The following is a 22,106-nucleotide window of genomic DNA, read 5'->3' as shown; positions in this document are numbered from 1 at the left end:
ACTCTTAACAGAACTATGATAGCATAACCTAGGGGTGCCAACACCCCCATTATCGCACGAGTTTATAAAACATTTTTAAGATATGGGTCATGAGTGACTCGGCGTCCGCCGGTGTAGGATTAAAAAAATTGATTATATTGTTCTTGGAGCTGTGAGATATAAAATCATTTTACAACGGCGATATAAAGCTGTAATAAAAATGACTCGAGCTCGGCGTGCGAATTTTTTCGATACGCACAACTTAATCCCTCGTCTTTCCTCGGGTTATGGGACGGTTGAATTTCGACGAATGACGGGTCGATCGATTTTGGGGTGGCGATCCCGCAAGCAGCCACGTACGACTGTGCGAGTTATCCAATTGTTTTTGCGGCCATTGTTCCGCCATTAGCATCGAACGGTTCCGCCGGAAAGTTTCGTTTTCAGGAATTGCCGGAGTTTCGAAATGGATGGCCCGCCGTCCGACTAACACCGTTCGCCATTGAGCGCTCATCGACGCGATCTCTATGTCGAGCCGCACGATATACCACACACTATCTCGCTTCTCCAATCGCTCTTTTTACACAGCATGTCCCGTAACCGTCGTATAATACTTTAATCGCGTATTCGATTAAATAATCGATTAAAGCGTGTTCAAAAAAACGCTAATAAAAAAAGTCGCAATAATAATTTACGAACTGTAATTAATCAAAATTGGCCAACGTATCGCGTGTAAAATTTGTGTACCCTGTAATTACGCTCTTACACATTTATTGATCCTCGCTACTCAAATTATTTTTATTGTCCAGCTGATTTTGTCTATTGATTTCTTGTGTACAAATGCTGCGTTATAGCGATCAACTGATATTGACAAATTCATTAATAATAATAGATTTTAATCGCGCTTATTTCACCATGTGTATATAAAATATATATTTTTTTTGTATTAAAATTTTCTACTCTAATTAATTTTTAAAATACAATACGCTATTATAAAGTTTTGCAATAGTATTGTACGCTAATTGTACATTATATATAATTGCATAATATTATACACTATATTAAAAAATATCCCCTTTTATTCGAGAAAAAATATTTAATATTTATTACCAGTGTCGTTTAATTATTCCGACTTTATTAACTAGTACGCGATTTTATAAATTATATATGTTTCATTACTACATGTATATATACACCAAGTGTTTGACAGCTGAATGTATAAATTTTAAAATTGACAACTGAATATATTAATTATATATAATATATATAAATTTTTAAATTGATTTTATCTTATTTTTCAAATAGTATATTTAATATTATTTAAAATTCTTGTCTAATAGTTTAATTAAAACTTTGGGATATTTAATTTTATATTAGAGCATTTATATTCGACAAATTACTATATACCTTAAAGTTTGCTCGCTTATTATTTTCTATATATCATATTCACGAATATATTATTAATAATAAGTAATATATTGATGAAATCGAGATTGAAACGATAAAGAAATGACAATGCGACAGAAATGGCAATACTTTTGGGACACCCTATATATATCTTTCGGCAAACATATACGTTCCCTGTTCTATTTTCATGACACTATCACAGTGGCGTTACGTCGATATAAGACTACGATTTTGTCGAAGCAGTCGACTTTCTTGGAATTGTATCAAGGTGCTGCAGCAGCTGGCGCCGAGAATGATTTGCGCCTTTGCGCGCGGCGACGGAGAATAAAAGAAAGAAAAAAAGGGAAAAGAAACGTGAGAGAGGAAGAGAGAAAAGATTTGCACCGTTTGTACATTCGAAAGTTTTCTGAATATTTCGTGGCCTTTCTACCCCTCCCGTCCTCCCTTTCGCAGTATTTCTGTATATGTCAAATCGCGACGTGACGTATTTTCATTTTTCTCTCGCGCTTGCATGAGCGTAAGAGGAAATTTTTTGTTCCTCGCACTCCGATATTTCGCTCAATCGACAGTTAAGAATCTGCGTTCTTCGCGCTACAGCAAGGTAGACAAAAGCATGCCTTCAAGAATATTGCTTAGCTCGTGAGAAATCCTTCTAAATTTCTCTTTCTTTTTTATATTCTATATGTAGTACCTATAATATTGAGAGATTTTATATTTTATATTACATATTATATATTTTATCTTATAATATATTAAGAAAATCATAATTTGAAGCTTATTGATAAAGACGTGTAATGTCAAGAATTGAGAAAAATCGCGATAAATGATTTTCCGCGACATTTCCCCTCAAATTCTAATCATCAAACACGATTTCAACTTGTTTGAGTCAACAATAATAATTCATCTGTTTAATTCACGCTTATTAATTGCATGGATAAATCAATCGTTAGAATATGTTTAATGAATATTCTAGGTACGGTCGTTTCAGTCGATGAAATACGAATAGAGAGAGCGCGTTATTATTATTATTGAATGGGTCCGTATTCATCGCCCTAAATGTGGCTATTTGGGTTTCAGTTCACGGTAACGTGTCAACGATAACGTTATAGACGCGCATGTATCCTCGTAACAGATAAATAATATTTCAAAACGCGGAGGCAAACGCGGGGGGACCCGCGTTTGCCATTAAACGTGAAATGTGAGTACAGGCTATTGAATCCGCGTTCACATTGCTTATCGATACATGTAATAATGTATGCATAATACGGGGCAAGGTTGGGTAATAGCGAACGACGGGAAGCATTGAACAGTGTCAGTCGCTGACATGAAGCGCCATGGTTCAGCACCTTTCGGTCATCTGTTACAGGCTCGATACGAGCGAAGCGTGGAATGCCCATTTTGAAATTGCGCACCCTTCGTCGTTTGGTCCGGAATTACGTTGTATCGCTTTTACGCTTTTGAGATTTACTGCATGCCAATCGAAGATTTCATCGATTAGTTTTATGGAAAAATAATAAGGGAAATGTAAAATTTAAAATATGCTAATATAGGTATAAAGTATGCTCAATTATTGTAAAAGCGCGCAGCGTAATTTAATCTGTTATATTATTATTAAATTTTTTCCAGGGCAGGATCGATATCACACAGTTCAACGAAAGAATAACTTTTTCCGAGCACAAGATTAGTCGCTTTCCGTAGTTTTTCAACTCTGAATAGAATTCCAGTTTCCAAATTGCACAATCATTGTGTCACAATTTTGAGAAATTTTTGTCATATTATGGGCTACATCATGTGATGTTTCAGAAATCTTGGTGCAATTAAAATCAAGTATATTGTTAAGACTTTCAGAAGAGATTTATTGTGTGGATTATATGATTAATAACTAATAACATATTTATGATTAAAAATGAAATCTATTGCGAAAAAGTTGAGAATTAGATCATTGAGGATCTACTAATTAGTTTTTAATTGCGTATTTAAATTTTGAGGGTTTTGTAGATAGCTGAATTTGAACCTGATATTGACAAATGTCTATATATAAATTCTTGCAAAAATTCAAACATTTTAATTTTGACATCTATATTAATTCCGTCATTTTAAACTTGTTAATTTTGATGTCGGATTTGTTCAGTGAACTGAAAAATTTTTAAGTTTGAATAAACATGATTATACAAATTATTTGACACATCCTTAATGATCTATTTTTGCAGCTTATTCGCAATAGATTTCATATTGAATCTTGAAGATTTTATTAATATTCTATGACAAATGTGACAAAATACATTAAAGTAGCACTTTATTGCAACTTTTTTTTTTAAACACTACGCTTAAACTACAAATTTTTCTAAATTGTGACTTGATGGAGGAATTTGATAATCGTATATATATTCAGCATCAAAAAATTGTGAGAAATTAGTTTCGTTCTTGTACTTTTTTTCGTTTAACTGTGGTTTAACTTTCGTTTAACAATATCAAATATTGTTCAAAAATTCGTAGCTGAAAAAGACATACGATGTTTTATGCAGATTTTTGCAAGACGGATAATAATGTAACAGATACTGCATTTACCATTTTTCGTAAAAGACAAAGATATATATTCAATGGTCAAACTTACCGCGAGCTTTATGCTTTTGCGACTGGATAACTAGTTTCCAAAACCGAATCCAATTCGCAACATTCGTGCTACGAATGGTTTCTGATTTACTACCGGAAGCTCTTCGATTAGCGTGCATTCTGAATATTGATTGTAACACATCGTGCTGACAATCGGAGCGAGAAACTTGGCGAGCAAAGATGTTGCGCTGCATCTATAACTACGCATACGATGCAACGAAATGTGTATAACTAATTCCTCTTTGATGGAAAAATTCCAAATATTGTCACACATCCGCGATTTAAAATAAAAAAAAATATATATATACATTGCAATGACATATACAAATCGAACATGCGCGACGGTGGTTTTAACGAAAATTCGATTCTGGCTGTTTTCAATGTTTCCATATACAAATTGACTATTACGGCTTTAATAAACATGAAACGTAATATGAATAAATTGTTTCGATAACCGAAACGATTTTGCAATGCACGCAGTACGATTAACCGTGTGGAAAATAAGTTTGATATCACGGTTGAATAAAAATACTGAATAATCAATCTGACGTCGCGTCGCGCATCGTCGAAGCGTCATTATTAATTGCGATGTTGACACTGAAACAATGCTGTTCGTTAATTATATCAGTTATGCATATTTCATGCGAAGTATGCATTATCCCTTGATATCATCCGTACCGTTACATAATCTCCTTAGATAATGAGAGTAAAAAACGCGGCTACTTGTGTAAAGTTAGTTGGCGGAGGAAACTATAGTTGCGCGAGCAAGAAACCCGGCAGTTTGTTCCTTTTTATACAATGAAAGAGAGAGAGGAAAACTTGATGTGCTCGATGAATAGCTTCCGATGAACATTCTAATATTCAATGTTAAAACGTAATAACATAAAAATAGATAGCCGCGTCGAGAGACAAAAGCGGTCGAATCTAAAGTGATTATTCGGCGCGCAGAGTAATCTTTTTGCCGCGATCCGAGAGAATCGAAGACGTGGATATATTATCCGGATGAGCCGAAAACATCCGATCCGACCGCAACGACGACGCTCCGGAGGCAGGCCATTAACTTTCTCTCAAAAGACGCGATCCAGGTGCAATGAAACGATGAAACTCGTTATCGGCGAATCACCCTCCCGCTGCGGAAATCCGAAGGAAAATACTATCTAACGGTCCCCGGGTTATTCATCCCGGAGCAACGATCAAATATCGATTAAGCTAGGATCCCCCATTTTAGTCGAGATCTGCTTTTCCTGGTACACGTAATTGGCTATGCGTGAACTTGATCTAACGATGCGTAAAATGGGATATAACGAGCATTAAACGAGCTTGCATCCGTGCATATCCCATTACTATTTTAACGTTCAATATTAAGTAACAAAATTTCACTTCGCAGCTTTCTATTTACACACAAATCTGTTTCCTCACACTTGTTTGTAACAACAGATATCGATGTCGCGAAAAAACAGCGGATATCGGAAATGCTATTTATATTCGACAAAATTCGATTACTTGTACGAGAAGTATATATTTTTATCTGAATTGTCAGAATATTAAAAAATGCCATTTTATCGATTCGCCGACCTCGTCGCAATTGTCTCACCGAATGATATCGGTTCTTTCTCGAAACAAGAATCGCGGGGAATGGGTTGTTTGTTAATTTACTAATATATCGTTTCTTCGCATACATGTCAGGAATAATATCGGTCCTCTCGCGCGAAACGAGGAATGGGGAACAGATGTTTGTTAATTTGCTGATTGTGCAGTTTCACGTCGCACACGTTACGAATAATATTGGTGTTTGGAAGTTGCATGAATTATGTGTATATTTTAGCCTCGCCCCGCTGTGTAATCTCCGCGATACGCGACCTATGAAAACACGTCACTTTACGTGACTTTAGGATGCATAGGTTTCGCTATGATAATTACGCGACAACATCGAAGGAGGGGTGAAGGGGGAGGGGGCGCGTGACAGGGTGAGCGACTATCCTGACTCACCCTACCGACCTCCCATCCCACGTCACCCGGTACTTCGCTTGTCGCGCTACGGTACGCTCAGACAACCCTCTGCCTCATCGGACACGATATAGCCGCGAGCGATTACGTCTAGCCACGTTGACTGGCCGACACACAGCTTGGGCTCTCCTTCTGTGCCCTCGGATTAATGCGCATACGTGACAGGGTAATGAGTCATAACGCGCAGACGGATGTTTGCGTCCTTTAACTCCTCCCCACTCGTCCGCCTTCCTCCCTTCGGACTCTTCGTCAGACACGAATATCGAATTTTTAACGGGAAATCCCGAGATCAGCTGATTCCGCGCGCGCTTCTTTCCGGCCCCTCGGAAGCGTCTTGAATGGCGCGGCGTGACTCCGGATTTAGCGAGACTCACATGGATAATTACGGTAATTAAACCAGGGTTAAAGTCATCTCATCTACTCGCATTTATTCCATGACGAGAAAAGACGGAATTGAGAATAGCGCATTTGTTCCTTCTTTTTGTTTTTGTCTCTCTCATTCTCACTTCTTCTCCCTTCTTTTTTTTTTCGCATCTACGACGTTTTTGACTATTCGTGACGTTATCTATTAATCCGTACTTTGTATAGACACGACGAAACAATTTTTATACTAAAATAAAATATGAAGTTGTTCATAATGTTTCTTTCTCTCTTTCTCTCATATTTTTGCACGTCGACAATAGTTTTTCCTTTATGTGCTAAAAGATACATTTTGCAACATACAATTTAATGTGACGATAATGAAATATTGCTATTGCCAGAATCGAAAATCGGCTTGCATATCTTCAAAAAGTGATTTGTTTCTGAAAGAGAATTATTCTATTATTGATCAATTTCGCTGAATTATTCTGTGTTGATGAATTATTCTGTATGAATTATTCTATATCGCACGTAAATTATTCTATGCGAGCGAACACGCATATATATATATATATATATATATATATATATAAAGAGAGAGAGAGAGAGAGAGAGTGTGTGTGTGTGAGTGAGTTGCACTATAGTTCGATTTAGTTACGAAGGACCTTATCAGATAGTCAAGTTTGCTGCAACTGACCAGTCGCAACGTGCTTTCGCTGGAAACCGAGTTATCGTTAGGACGTTATACCCGAGACGTAAGTTAGCTCGTACCCTGGCGCATCGAGAGAGAGAGAGAGAGGAGGAGAGGGAAAAAATTAAGTAAATTATATTGTGGCGAACAACATTGTCTCTCTCTTCCTCTTTCTTTTACATCTCCCTTTCACACTTCATCCCTCTTTATTTTCGTCTCTTCTTTTTCGTTCTGTCATCGAATAATGAGGCGATGATTAAAGATCACATGCATACTGTGCTCTCTCTTTTCTCCATATTTTTTTATTCAACAGAACATTATCGCACGGACCTTGACGATTGAATAAAAAAATCGAGGCTCGTTTAAAGAAAATTTAAAGAGCGCAAAGATTGCGCGTTTGTATTATCCGGAATTGTATACGCGCGTGTTTTCTCTCTGTTTGCGGGAAATAATTGCCATTTCGAACAAATTTACTTGTTATATCGTTTAATTGGTCCTTCGTTGGCGGTACGCGTACGGTAATTTCGTAAATACACTTGCTTGCAATTTACACTGAAATATATCAATATCATTATCACAATAGATTGCCGCGCCAGTCAACGTGTCATTATCGTTATTCGGCTCCAAAATGGAAGGACGCATTTTGCGCCAGCCGGTCAGCCTTGTTCCAAAAACGAACGAAGGTTCTGACTAGCTGCTGGTCTCTTCTCACTTCTTTTCTACCCTTTTCTCTCGCGATAATTTTTTTTTTTTAATTTCCAATAACCCACCGTTCTCGCATGCTTTGTCTCGCGGCCAATCTTCTTGTCCCGAGGGTCCTTTAGAAACTTTCGCGACGCCGCGTGAGACAGAGAATGTACGCGAAATCAAATTGCGTAGGAAAGCAAAGGAGATAACCGCTTTCGCGAAATTCCCGGAAAGTCGTCATTGTAAGGCAAGCAGCAAGTGCTCCTTTGTGATGCAACGCTACAGCCAGTCTACGTCTTTCTCTCTTTCTCTCTCTCTCTCTCTCTCTTTGGGTGAATTCAATTAACGTTACAACCCTTTCCTATATTACAAAGAATAGTGTGTTTTTCTAAACGTTCCTTGCGTACTTAATGAGAGATGCGTCTGTGAAATTCACACACAAAATGCGAAAAGACGCGCAAAGTCTCGTTTGAAATATATGTTATTGTACCTAAGTTCTATTCTTGAAAAGCGTAAATAAAATTATCGCACTAAGTTCGCTTAATAGTTTCAATGCGGTTTAGCTCGCTAAACAGTCATCAGCGGAAATTCGCGTCGCCCGGGCGTTTCTACGCAAATTCCCGGATCCGGAGAATTCGTTTTCTGCGGTTCTGTCGTTCGACATTTCGCAGAAACGACTATAAAGATCTTTCTGTTACAAAGAAATGTCCGACTCGGTTATTTTCGAGCTATAAAACGCGCAGCCTCTCTCCGTCGACGTAAGAGAAAGAAACACGAGGCAGAGGCCGAGACAGATGGAAATAATTAGCTTAGCGAACAAACTTTTGTACTTGGGATTTGTTGCTAGAAATCTGTATATAATGATTTTATGCTGAAAACGGGTAAATAAAAATGTATCATGGCGGAAGAAGTATTCTTATTCTCTTCAAGATTGAATTCACATATATTTTGATGAGGATGTTGACGTTTAGTCCCCGAGATATTTACAAGACGCAAATAATATTGTAAATAATACAAACTTTCGAAAGAGAAAAATAAGAAAGAGAGAGAGAGAGACAGACAGACAGACAGACAGGAGGAGGAAGAGGAACATTGTCTCTGCTTAATGAAAATAGAACAGTTACTGTGCAATAATACCGTACGATAGTAGACTAGTTGTGTTATATATATGTATTGTACAAAGTAATACATTCTCTCAGTGTTTGCAATAACGGGTTCTAGTAGTAATTTAATAGAGGCACAAAGACAAACGGAGAGGAAACAGTGGCAGCGTAGTACGCTGAGGTTGCACAACTGCCATGGCAATTCGATAATAACCTTAGTCCTGGAATGTCATATCGAGTCTCGGGTGCACGACATTGTGCGATGTAAAAAGTAAGTGAAACTCCATGTCAACCCTTTTACGGCGTGACGTGTGATGTAACGTGAATATCGAGAGATAACTTTATATCTATCTACGAAAAACGTATATACCGGAAGAATACATATACAGGGCGACTCAAAGCTAAGCGATCGAATTTTGTCAGTATATTCTGTGAGCGGAAACAAGGCGAGGTAAAAATGTTATTACAAAAACACATTGGTCCGAAAAAATATTTTATCATTACATTACATTGAAAAAAGGATATCGTTTAATTATTAAATTATTTAATTTTTTATTTCAAAATAACATTTTTCATTTCTAATACGAATCTAACATCGTTGAAAGATTAAATTTAATGAATTTCATGTCTTACTTTAAGTAGAGTTCAGTGAATGTTAAATTAATCTTATCGATGAGTATGACTAATGAGAACTAAGAGTTATCTTACATTATATAAAAGACAATTATTAAGAATCACTTTGAGAATTATTATATACGATATCAAGAAGAGATTCTTGCTGATACTTTTGTTTTAATATTTTCCCCATAACTAAAAATCGAAGTAGAATAAAAAACAGAATGAATAGAATAATATTAACAGAAAAAAATCTGCTATTGTATCTACAGTTTTAATATTTTTATTATAATAAAGGATTAATAAAGGATTAAATAATATTTATACATAAAACATTTCATTCTATTCATAGAGAATATACTGGCAAAGTTCGATCATTTAATTTTTTTTAACTTTCTATATATATTCCGGACTTGCGGTTTGAAATAACGAACAAATTATTCCGCGTTATTTTAAGATATCTGATATCTTTCAATTGGCGTAAATTGTGTAGTGATTCTTAGTGAAGGAGTATTTTTTTAAGGAACTTTTGTAAAGTTCTGTACGTTGATGTAACGTTTAGGATAGTATAACCGGGGTTTAGGACGAGAAAAGGGCGTCATATGGCGACAAGTAAGGAGAGACAGTGGAGACGCGACGCAAAAGAGAGGGAGGAGAGGGATACCCACGAAAAAAGTGATGCCCAGATGCGACGGATGTGACGATGTTCCCGAGATAGACTCGGCGCGCGTGTAACATATATATATATATATATACACACATCCTACCTATACACAGAACCGTCTTCGCGGCAGAGACGAGAGAAGTTAAAAACTGAGCTGATTGGCTGGCTGGTGGGAAAACTTTCCGTAACTCCCCATAGTCACACAGAGGGATAGGTCTGGGTGTACGTGTAGCGGGCCCTTCGACCCTGAACTTATCGCGCCGCTATTTCAGCATACAAATGTAGAACTTCGGCCGAAACGCCGGGATGGGAGCTCCGCGACGTTGTATTTTAAATAAATGTGTTTTCTCTCCGTGTACGAGACGAACGTTTCCAAGTGCGAGACGCGTTTCGGATATATTTGCCGTTCTGAATTTCCATGTCGATCGAGATACCGTCGATGGGACGTTCGCGATTTTAGCAGTGCGCGTTTCTCGCTTATTATATAGCTCTTTGCGTAGTTCGATCACATTTCCGGAACGACGATTCCATTCTCTCTTTCTCTCTCTCTCTCACTCCTTATTATAAACAGAGAAAAAGAGTTATCGTTGGTCGCGCAAGCTGCTGCGAGTTGAGTATTTCATATCTCTCGCGATGTTCAATTATGATGTTATATTAATACAGTAATTAAGTCATATATTCTCGCGCGCAATGTAATGGTCTGTGGAAAAAGTACGGTATTAATTAACGTGTGTGTCTCTCGCGCAGCTTGATGATGGACCCATCCGTAATATTTTGTACGACATTTAATTAATAATCACAGAAAGCGTAGAAAGGGCAGTCATTAGAGATTGGATGGGAAAAGTCAGACTCGAAGGAAGATACGAAAAAGCCATGAGATAATAAGACGATGAGATGTGTCGGTTATCTTGGGTCACGTGAAAAATGTTTCTAATTCTAATGAAATCGATAATGTGAAACTTGATTAAATTAATTATTTAGTTAATGGCAATTTTAAAACACGAATCATAATTTTTCTTTTCCGATTGAGAACTGAGAAGAGGGATATAAATTTATATAAATATTAAATAAAAATAATTAAATTAATGTACAACATGTTTAAAATATTAAAGGCGAAGATTTGAGGAGCTTCATTAGAATACTTTCGATTTCAGTTGCATACTATGTGAGACTAGAAACTATTTCTCCTTTTACGCGCTTTCCAGATGTTTAACTGTAATTTTATTCGTCGCGGCTGTCAGAGGTGAAAGTAATTAGCATTAAGATCAGAATGTTAAACGAGCGGACAGTTGTTTTACGTACGACTGTCATCGTAGTTTCTTTTTTTTTTTTTTTTTTTATCTACTTGACTGACCTAGGCATTTTAGAGAATCGTTTCTCCAAGATTCTAGCGCCGGTTTTATAGGTCCTATTGCTTATCCTATAATGTCAGTGGACCCTCGCCGACATGACAGACGGAGACCCTAAGATTTCGGTAATCTAACACCGTAGCAGCTGTATCCTAGTTTGGACGGTAGGAACAAAGCCTCCCGAGGCTTTGTGGCAGCGAATCGTAAAATATCGCCAGCTTAAGAGTCTCAATAGAGATATAGAAATACAATATCTACTAATCAGTAGTACAGAAGCAGTATTAATCAGTACTATATAATCAGTAGTATTAACTTTAATTAAAATTTAATTAAAATTTAACTATAATGAAAGATCAAAGATTTTTTTTTAATCTTTAGTGAAAAATGTTCATATTTTTAAATTTTTTCTATCGGTACCTCTTGTTGGAAGCATTTTATATTTTTTTAATTAAGATTAATATTTTATATATTTTTAATATTTAAAAAAATATATATATTTAATTGCGCTTAGATTTTTTTATTAATTTTTCCTTGAAAACTCATTACCTGCAAACATTGAAAAGTTTTTTCTTATTTCTTTGCATTATAAACATTTTTTTTAATTTGATAGTCCGACATGTCTGCTCTTGATTGGAAAAATGACAGTTTTAATCTGTAGATATATAAATTCCGGAAAAAAAATCAATAAGACTTGTTTAATTTAAGCGTAAAAGATACTATGAAAGATGTACTCAAAAAAACTTTTAATACTTGCTTGAAAAGTTCTTATAATTATATCATTAAATGCGGCATATAAAAATATCGCCACAGAGAATTAAAGGATTAAAATCGTGGAAACGATTCCGAAATAGTGCGCCGTCGTTAATACGTGGAGCGCATTATCGTTATCGCGCATTGTCCCATGTCGGGTAGGACAAGGTGTAAGAGCATGTCGAATGTTGCGCCCGAAATTAACACTCCACGTAGGAGAACACGCACTCACGGACATTTGCCATAGGCACCGATTAGCACTACTCGTGTGCATTCCGCGCAGGGTACACGTGTCCAGCTTTGAACGTCATTTCCATTCAATCGAGATCCCATTTCCCCATCGGTCCGGCCCGTCGCCCGGTCTATCGCTCGCCGCCCGCGTCTATCGGAGATTTTGAAACAAATCTCCGTTCGCGACGATGAACCCGATGAAACTATCGCTGGTTGGCGCGAAGGATGTCAAATTCGCGTACGGTTCTGACACCAACAACAACGACATTGTAATGTACCATGTATCGCGCGAGAATGTCCGATGAAGTTGGAATCAAGTCACGTCAAATCACGTGTAGCATCTCCTTCCTCTTTTTTCCTCCTTTTAATCATACGCGATATAAATTATCGTTTCGTTTCTGAGAAACGCGGAAAGATGAAGTAATAAACGATCGTTTTAATCACGAGAAATTATTTAACGAGTTGTACTCTTCGTTTGACGGGATGAACCGCGGAATGAACTGACAGATATCTATGTAACTAACGTTGCCACGAGAGCTGTAAAGGTCCACACATTCTATCTCTACAGAGCATGTATAAACTGGACGCAGTTTGAACTCGTCAAAAACAATTCCGTTCCAACTCTACGCGAGACTTTCCCCTTCCGGCTCGCATGTGCGTGACGCGTCCGAAATTCCCACAAGTTCGACGTTTTATGTTAGTCCGGCGAAAATCCCATTGGCGCGGCACGATCAATACTACAGGTCGGTGCGGGCGTCTAGACGGGGTGCAAGGATCGAGTTTTCGCGGTGACTGTGCGCACCCCACGCTTGACACCGTGAGTCAAAGGTCTTTCTCGGCGAATTTATTAGAGACTCCCTCGTTCCCTCCATCCGTGAGAAAATAAAGAGCGAGCCTCGCGTAGAGTTTGCCAGCTCTGCCGCGACCGACGTGTTGATTCCCGACATCAATAACGACCGATTAATGCCGTCGCGACGCTTTTTGACGAATCAACTGCATCTATGACTCAGCCATTTTATTTCCGCGAGTTCGCGAAAATTAAATCTGTTAAAATTTCATAGAGTTAAAAAAAAATCCCAAATTGAAATTGCATGCACGTGACAACCAGCAGCGGCACGTGTGCGCGTTTAAATTGAAATACAATAGAGAGCTTAAATTGAAAATAAAATTTTCGGCTCAAACAGAAAGCGATCTGGTTTTTATATCCATCATGATGCAGGTTATAAGATTCGAGAATGGTCTCTCCTCCTCCTATGGTATCGTACGTGTCGTATATATATATATATATATATATATACGTTTATCATGTCCTACCGAAATCCACTGGACTTCTGTTGGACATCCGGGACGCCGTGTGCCTTGAAGCTAACCCGACATATTTGATCCTATGACTGAATATATCGCCGAGAGCATACGGTATGAAAAAAAGGATAGATACGCCGGACCGTATGAATAAAATGAAACAAATGAAGCGCTTTTGTTGTTTCATCAAACCAAATGTTTCAAACAGTATGAATAAACATGTTAAAGTATTCGTTTATGCTTTTGAACTTGAAGCATTCAACAGATAGTTACGGCGAGTGTAAAAAATAATAGATCTGAATTTCTCTCTCTCTCTCTCTCTCTCTCTCTCTCGAGTATTGCAGTTATATTTACAAGTACGACTCGATCAAGTGATATCACGACAATCGTATCTTGATACGAGCTTCGTGACAAGTTGCCATATTCATTATTACTTCTATAAATGGACGGAATGACTATGATATCTTGAAATATTTTTTACAATATTTTTAAGAAGTATATAAATTTTAACGATTAAGTTTGTTAAGTTTGTATATATATATATTAAATGGAAATCATGTGTTTAAATGGAGTATTTAAAATCGAGAATTATCATAACGCAATCATATGTAGGTATGCTTTATTAGAGACTTTATCCTATTTACAACAGCCGCAAATATTTCCGAATGTAGAATGTGTGAACATATCTCTCATTCTGCAATATTCATTCGATCAGCAAAGTCAGGATTATCTTTCCTGCATTGATAAACTGTGCGCTAACACGCCACAGTTATGTTACCGCCTCTGCCATTGCTGCAATGGTGTTGTTATTACATGCAACATCGAGGCGCGCGAACAATTTCATCGTTGTGTATATTGAACTAGACGTTGCACATCTACGCATTTTTCGAAGAAAACTATTTATACTAAACCGATTAAGAAAGAATTTTCATCAAACGTTACTCGAATATTTTTATCACATTTTTTGTCTCGAAAACGTAGTTGTAAATTAAATACTTGTGTCGTAATAAATATATTTTATATCTTTTATATTAATAATACAGTTCAACAAAAAATAACTTTTTGAAGCGCACAAAGCTATAATAGTCATTTCCCGCAATTTTTTACGCTAAATACAATCCAAATTGTTCCATCATGTTACAATTGTGATAAATTTGTAGTTAAAGTTGCAAATAATTTTTGCACGTATATAAATTTTTACAAAAGTCTAAAACAGTTTTTTAATTTTAACATTTATATTAAATCCGTCATTTTTAATTTTTTATTTTCAATTTTGATCATCGGTTTGGAAATGTAGCGATATAAAAAACTAATAAATCTTTAATGATTTAATTCACAATTTTTCTGCAATAAATTCATTCATTAATTTTTAGCTATGAATATGTTGTTAGTCGACACAATACAAATTCTTTTTGAGAACTAAAAATCTTAACAATATACTTAATTGCATAAAAACTTTTTCAGCACGTCATATATCGTAGTTATGAAAATACATCAGAATAGTTCTGTTTTATTTTAACTTTAACTGCAAATTTTTCAAATCTATGATGTAATGGAGTAATTTGACAACTGGAATTGCATTTAGTATAAAGAAAATGGAAAGTGATGAGTTTTGTTTTTGTATTTTTTTCTTTAATTAAATTGTACTGATAATGTGTGTGATATACAATTATATTAATAAATCTTCTGATTTCTATGAGATAACAAAATGAATTGATATACAACAAGTATTGTTAAATATAAAATTTATATCACAACTTACAATATTTTTGTAATATTGTTAAAAATAAAATTAAAGATTGTGCATATGTAAATGACAAATTGAAAGGAAAGGTCTCCTTTAGAAGGTGCGATATTACCTGTGCAATGAAAACGCTATCATAGTCCGTACGTGATTCACATTCAGGCATTTTGATTTTACAACATGTTGCAGGAAAGTGCATCATAAATCCTTGATAGTTTCGCGTCTCACTACGATATGGTCGCAGTAGTCGCTCGCGTAACAAAGTAACTAGTTACTTTGGAAAATACGGTTATCCAGTTGAAGAAATAACATAAAATTTGTAATTTAGATGCAAATTACGATTTTATTGATTGTTCTATTTTACCGCGCGTTACATAGACTCGGATATCAGGCACAGGTGTGTAGCTTAATCCGAGAATTTTTCCGCGCGATACCTCTTCGACATTGCTAAGCCAATTGCGCCATGTAACGAAATGCCGTTTGAAAAAGAGGAAAAAAAAAAGAATAGGAGAGGCAGAAATAAAAAGAGAAAAAATGCTAGTTTTTCTGCTGCATGATTTGCTAACAAAACGGAGTATAATCGTGCAAAATTAGTATATACCTATACATATCTCGTGCATATTTGACTAATAATTTATACATTATATAGTTGCGTGACGTTAATATCACGTGGCTGATCGTTGAACTGAGTACATGTTAGATTCTCATCTCGCGGATTTTATATAAATAATCCGCGTCTCAGGTTTCATACGGTAATCGCGGATCACCTTATATTACATGAATGGTACGTAACATTCACAAACGGATATGTCGCCTTAAGCGGGGAAGATCTTCTTACATGACGGGGAAAAATGGAAAAGCAGTTTTCCATTTAACCGCAAATCTGGCGATACGTTAGATGAAACGAAAGGGAAAAAAATATTCAAAAAAAAAAGTAAAAGAGAAGAGAAACCAGTTTTATTTCCGTATATACTTTGCGCATTAAATATGCGCCATTTTGTAGCAACGTCTCTTCTATTTTCAACCCTGAATCGGAAGAGGAAAATTTCGAAAGGGCCAATTAATATTTTAAGCGATTAAACTTTGCGCCAGAGTAAATTTCTCGTTTATTCTCGTGGCGTGCACATTTCCCCCCTCGAACCAACCCTCCCCCGTGTCTTCGCAATCTGGCGAACGTCGATGATGAGAAATGACGCGACGCCACGTTTTCAGATCGCACGTCGATCTTGCTCGACGGCGAGCGGTCGCCCCTGAAATGACTAGTGGTGACTGGGATGCGGGTAATGTCGGAGGTGAAGGGCCTCAAAGGCTGCCAGAGGGTGCTGAAGGGTTCCAAAGAGTGGCGGCGCGCGAGGGTGTCGAGTGCCGCGGCAGCGTTTCTGCTCGAGTATCGAGCGACCGGAGGATAAGGAGGAGAGGAAAAAAAAAGGGAGAAAGTACAAGAGAAGAGAGAAAGAGCGGAGAGAAAAGGAGTGCGAACTTCTGACGATTTCTTCGGAAAGCGCGAGAAGATTAATGAAAAAAAAAAAAAAAGAACAATAACTTTTCGTGGCGCGTGTTACGCGGTAATGGAATCGCGAGCTCCGACGTAATAAGAGAAATCTCCCTCTCCCTCTCCCGCAATTTGATTGCCTTATTTTTAATTGCGACTTCGGATATTGTTCTATCGAAACAATCGCGCGAAATGTGTACGTCGATTGATGCGAATTGATTGAGATATCGGATTTTATTAATGGCGTCAATTGCGGATTTTTAATCTATCTTATACACACGCGAGTATTTCGTACTCGAGGAGCGTTATATCTCCCGGCAAAACGTGATCGATATTTCTCTCCAGTAATCTCGGAGCTTCTCTCGGTTTCGGATAATAACAAGCATCTCTCCCATGAAAAAGATCCGAAAATAATATTCTATAATGCTTTCTCGCGCCAGATACATATTTACAATACTTGTAAGCTTACAGGCTTAGAAAGTTTGCTATTTTTTTCTTCAAGTTTATACTTGATATATACGCAATGTAAAAATTCTTATCATTCGGAACAAGACTTTCCGTCATCGCCTTTTTTTTTATTCTCGCAGATTATATTAAAACTTGCGTATAATTAGTTTTTCCTTAATGAATCTTTTCTTCGGCAATATTACTCCGACTCGTTATATATATTCTTTTGAAATATTAAATATATTTTGAAATTAACTAATATATTCTCGGCAATCTCGATGTATTTTCCAACGGATTGTCAAGCAAATGCGTTTTTAAGGTGACACCAGGCTAAATCAAAATCTCCATGTTGCTCGCCTCCAAAATATTGGTTTTGCGGTTACGGCTTATCAACCGCGAAACCACATGTCACAACCGGAAGCCATCCGTGACTTCGCGAGTTGCGGTCGATCTCGGCATGCATTGGACCTTGACGTATGTAAAGCTGCATTCGCATCGACCCGATTTTCGATTTAAACGATGGATCTCATTTGTTATGGCATTTAAAGCTCCGTTTATCCCGCCACCGTCCGGAACTGTTAGACGCACATGTGTTTTCGAAAATAACTGGTACAGTCGTAATTCAAAATCTCACGCATGAATTCACGACTGCAAATTCATCGAATTTTCTTGAAAAAAAAAAAGAATATAAAAGAGGATCACATTTATGGCATTTTTTATTTTTCAAGCGCCTTTATAACTGAATCTCGAATTAAAATTCTATTAAAGTAAGAGGTCACTTCAAAAGGAACGCGAAATAAGGATCTGCTGCATACTTGCATCCTCCGAGCTTAATGTAATCCCTAGATCTCTGAGCATTCATAATTCAAAAGCTACGCGAAAAATGTAATATTTTAATCGCGGACTGTCTTCGCGCAACTGTACTCGCGACACATTTCGAGTAGTACGTTTCAGATCAACATTTACATGTCTCTCGTCTCTCATTCCCTCTCTCTCTCCTGCCGACTGTCGTCAGCGTGATTTACTTGTGTTACGCACACTGGTAAACGCGAAACGGCAAACACGTCACGAACCAATTTTGCGTGTCGACGCCTGACGGCTGCTGTTACTCCACGCGCTTACGAAATCCGCCTATGTAAACACGTACGCCGAATACTTTACCGGGTATATAACCGTGCATTGTTCAACTAACCAAGTGGGGCGTTATACGGGGGATACGCTATGCGGAGGATTGGTTCTCTGTTGCTATGTAGCGTTGACGGTGAATCGTAAAAGAAAGGTTCAATCGTCTTTGGCGGTGCATCGTAAAGGAAGATCAATCTCGTGATATGTTTATTTATATATACAATGAACCGAACGTTTAAAATCAAACTATCGCAGTTACAGGTCGAGCCTTGTTTACGCTTCTCGCAATTTGTTATATACGCGAGATAATTTATATCTGGCAATTAGAAGCGCAAGAGTAAGAAGGTGCACCTAATTATCTTACTTGTATCTTTAAAGGAATACTCGTTTGATGGGATTTTGCTATTTACTTTGATGCCGCTTTATGAATGCAGCATTCCCTGAAAACATGAATCTTGAAGGGTGGAAGGGAAGGGGGAAAACGTTAACGTGTTTCGGAATCGCTGCTTCCGCAAGTCGCGGTGCTTTACGGCTTGTACAAGTAGCCTGAACAGTCACAAGTGGGCGGCAGCTTCGTCCAATTAAGTCGACGTACATTTTACAAGAGAAAGAAAGCGCTAAGGCATGCCTTAAGGTAGAAACAATGAGAAAAGAAAAGTGGGAACGTTGAGAGTTCGTGGAGTTTTCCTCGAGACTACAGGGAATAAGATAACCACCGAGATGCGATGAGGATTCGTTATTTAACGAGACATTTAGTAACTGATCTTTATATTCGTTACAACTGTGACTCGAAATTAACAATAACATTTTTAAATGTTAAACTATAATAAAAGCTATATAATTTTCGTTATAGTATATAAGTATCTAATAATCTTAATAATGAAATTTTGAATCTTAAATATTTTAATTAAAAGAAATTTTTTTTCCAGATAATTTCATTGTAACAAAGATTTTCTTCTTAAGAACTACACATTTTTTGTAAGTGTAAATAACATTTTTTTAGTTTTTTTAAATAGATTTTCGTGAATATGGCTAAAATCGTCTTTTTACTATTTTTAATTTTATGCAATTTAAAAATCTCGATGTAATACGCTAATTTACGAGTCAAATTTATTTTTAAAATGCAAGAGTTTATAAGAATTATTTGCTCTTATTTAAAATAGAAGTCGTCAAATTTTATCAAGATTGTTTATCAATTTCTAAAAAAAAATTAATGTTTTTTATATACATTTGCTTGCATGGAAATCATGCCGTGCTCGTTCAACGAGACTAATGATAAGAGTAAATGTTGAATTCATTATTTGTTATCGAAAAAATGTATCGAAGTTATTTTTTTTCATTACGGATATAATACCGTTATTGTTATAATATATTAATATGTTATAATATAATTATCGGAAAAATAACTGGAATAAAAACGGCATTACAAAAAATGTGTTTTACTCTTCTTAACTTTGCTAATATCTCATATTTATATCTGCTAATAAAAAATTTCTCAAATCAATTATCATTATGCACAAAGTTTTTCACAAAGCTAATACTAAATTCTTGATGATATATTGTATATATTTTATAATCTAATCTATAGAATTAATTCTTATACCATAGATAATGTGAGCTTGAAAAGATAAAATCACAACTCTTTTATTTTACATTGGTACTACTTTAATTAAAATTTTGCTATAAAGAAGTATTTTAATAAGAGACAAATAATTTCAAGTAGTAAAAACAACGTAGCAATCAATTTTGCTTTACGTGTTAGACGGATTTGTGTGGAAGATTTATCGAACAAAAGTGATAAAATATGAAATTGGACGAAAATGTAGATAGAAAGATAAGACGGGCGGGAAACTGTCGGAGCAACGTATAAAAAAAAGAATGAGTAAAATTATCAAAGAGTGAGATGAAAAGTCGACGGCGAAGTATTACTTCATCAAAAGACACGAATGTCGATTGGACGGGCCTCGTGTAATTTGCTTGTACGAGACATTGTAAAATCTTCACCGAATCTAGGGAGCCATGAGATGAATTATGAGAACGAGTACCTCATCTGCGCGAGCGTAGGAATATTATGGAATTCTAGAGAAACTGGAGCGCGTGCATAAGAGACAGCTCAAAATTTTGGAGAGAAATTAATCCGCCTCTTGCATATTTTCTCCGAGGAGACTAAAAATAAGAAAAACTGGCATTTTGTTCGAGACAAACTGAATTTTTATGAAATTTGGTCACTTTGTTTAAGCAGATTATATTTAACATTTTTTTTTAAGAGGAAAAGGAAACTGAAAATATAAGCGTATTGATGTACTCTAATTTTACATATATATAATATGAAGGTTTTTAAGTTTCAAATTTAAACTGTATATAATCTAATTAAACTTTTTTTAATCTTTGCTTTATAATCTGCAAAGCTGATTTAAAATTACTGATTTATATTATGCACATTTATATTATAAACCGTAATTTATATATATATATATATAATTTAATAAATCGTAATATAATTTAATATCGATATAAAAAAGTATAAAAACGGGAATATTTTTAACATCGTATTTAACTTGTTTATTGCTTTAATGTTTTTGCTTTTGCGTTTAATATACAAATGTCTCGGATAAAAATAAAAAATATATATACTAGAAATAATTTTTTTTTATCAAATATATATTTTAAGTCCGATTATTTTATCTACATAAATATATACACATACCTGGCGCCAAAAAAATTTTGACATGACATGAATCATGATTTGTAATCGAAATTGGTTTAAAAAAAATTTTTTTTAATAAAGTATTTTAATTTAAAACATCTTATATTTGAAAATAAAAAAATTTTTTTTTATTTAGAGATAAAAAATCATTTATTAAAATAAGAAAATCTTTTTTTAAGTTAGTCAATTTTTTAATGTGAAGTAATTTTGTATGATAAAAGAAAATGAAAGAAATTAATTTAATTGATCTTTTTTAATTTGAAAGAAGAAAATAGCTATAGTTTTTAAAGTGTTAAAATGTTTTAATTTTAAATTTTTTCATTTCTTTAATTTAATTTAAGTTTTTTATTTTAAAACAATTTTTACTTTTACTGTTACATTGTATTTTCTTAATTTAAATATAATTGTGCTGTTTAATTGAAATAAATAATTTCTTTGTAAATATTCTAATAAATCATTTTTCTAAATAAATAGGAATAAAATAGAATTTTTTTGGCTTTAGTGCATTTTTTTCAGTGTAAGAGAGAGAGTCACATATGTACGATACGCGAATATCGTATTTACTTTTTGCGCGACAGCATCGTGTTTCTAAATAAATAGCAGATTCGCGACTAACATTTTGCCGAAATATATATATATATATATATATATATATTATGCCGAAATATATATATATATATATATATATATATATATATATATTACGTAATATTATTGCAGACATAAAATCACACATTTCGACTGAAAATGGTTCCGTTTCGAAAATCGGTTGGCAGTTTTAAAATCATTGCCATTTCATCATCGGATTGCTGTGAGACCATTAATGCCTCGTGCCT

At 35.5% G+C, this 22,106-nt stretch overlaps 1 protein-coding gene across 1 annotated transcript in view; it reads right to left on the bottom strand.

Moving 5' to 3' along the window:
• LOC145939671 (irregular chiasm C-roughest protein) overlaps window positions 1-22,106 on the bottom strand; it is a 201,450-nt gene that overhangs the window by 161,919 nt on the left and 17,425 nt on the right. The window lies entirely within an intron of this gene.

The sequence above is a fragment of the Prenolepis imparis genome, unplaced genomic scaffold, assembly GCF_030444845.1.
Source record: "Prenolepis imparis isolate NDT839.2.m4 unplaced genomic scaffold, iyPreImpa1.0 SCAF_8, whole genome shotgun sequence".
NCBI lineage: Eukaryota > Metazoa > Arthropoda > Insecta > Hymenoptera > Formicidae > Prenolepis > Prenolepis imparis.
Note: the sequence above shows the minus strand (reverse complement) of the source record. Positions and strands in the feature narration are given on the sequence as shown.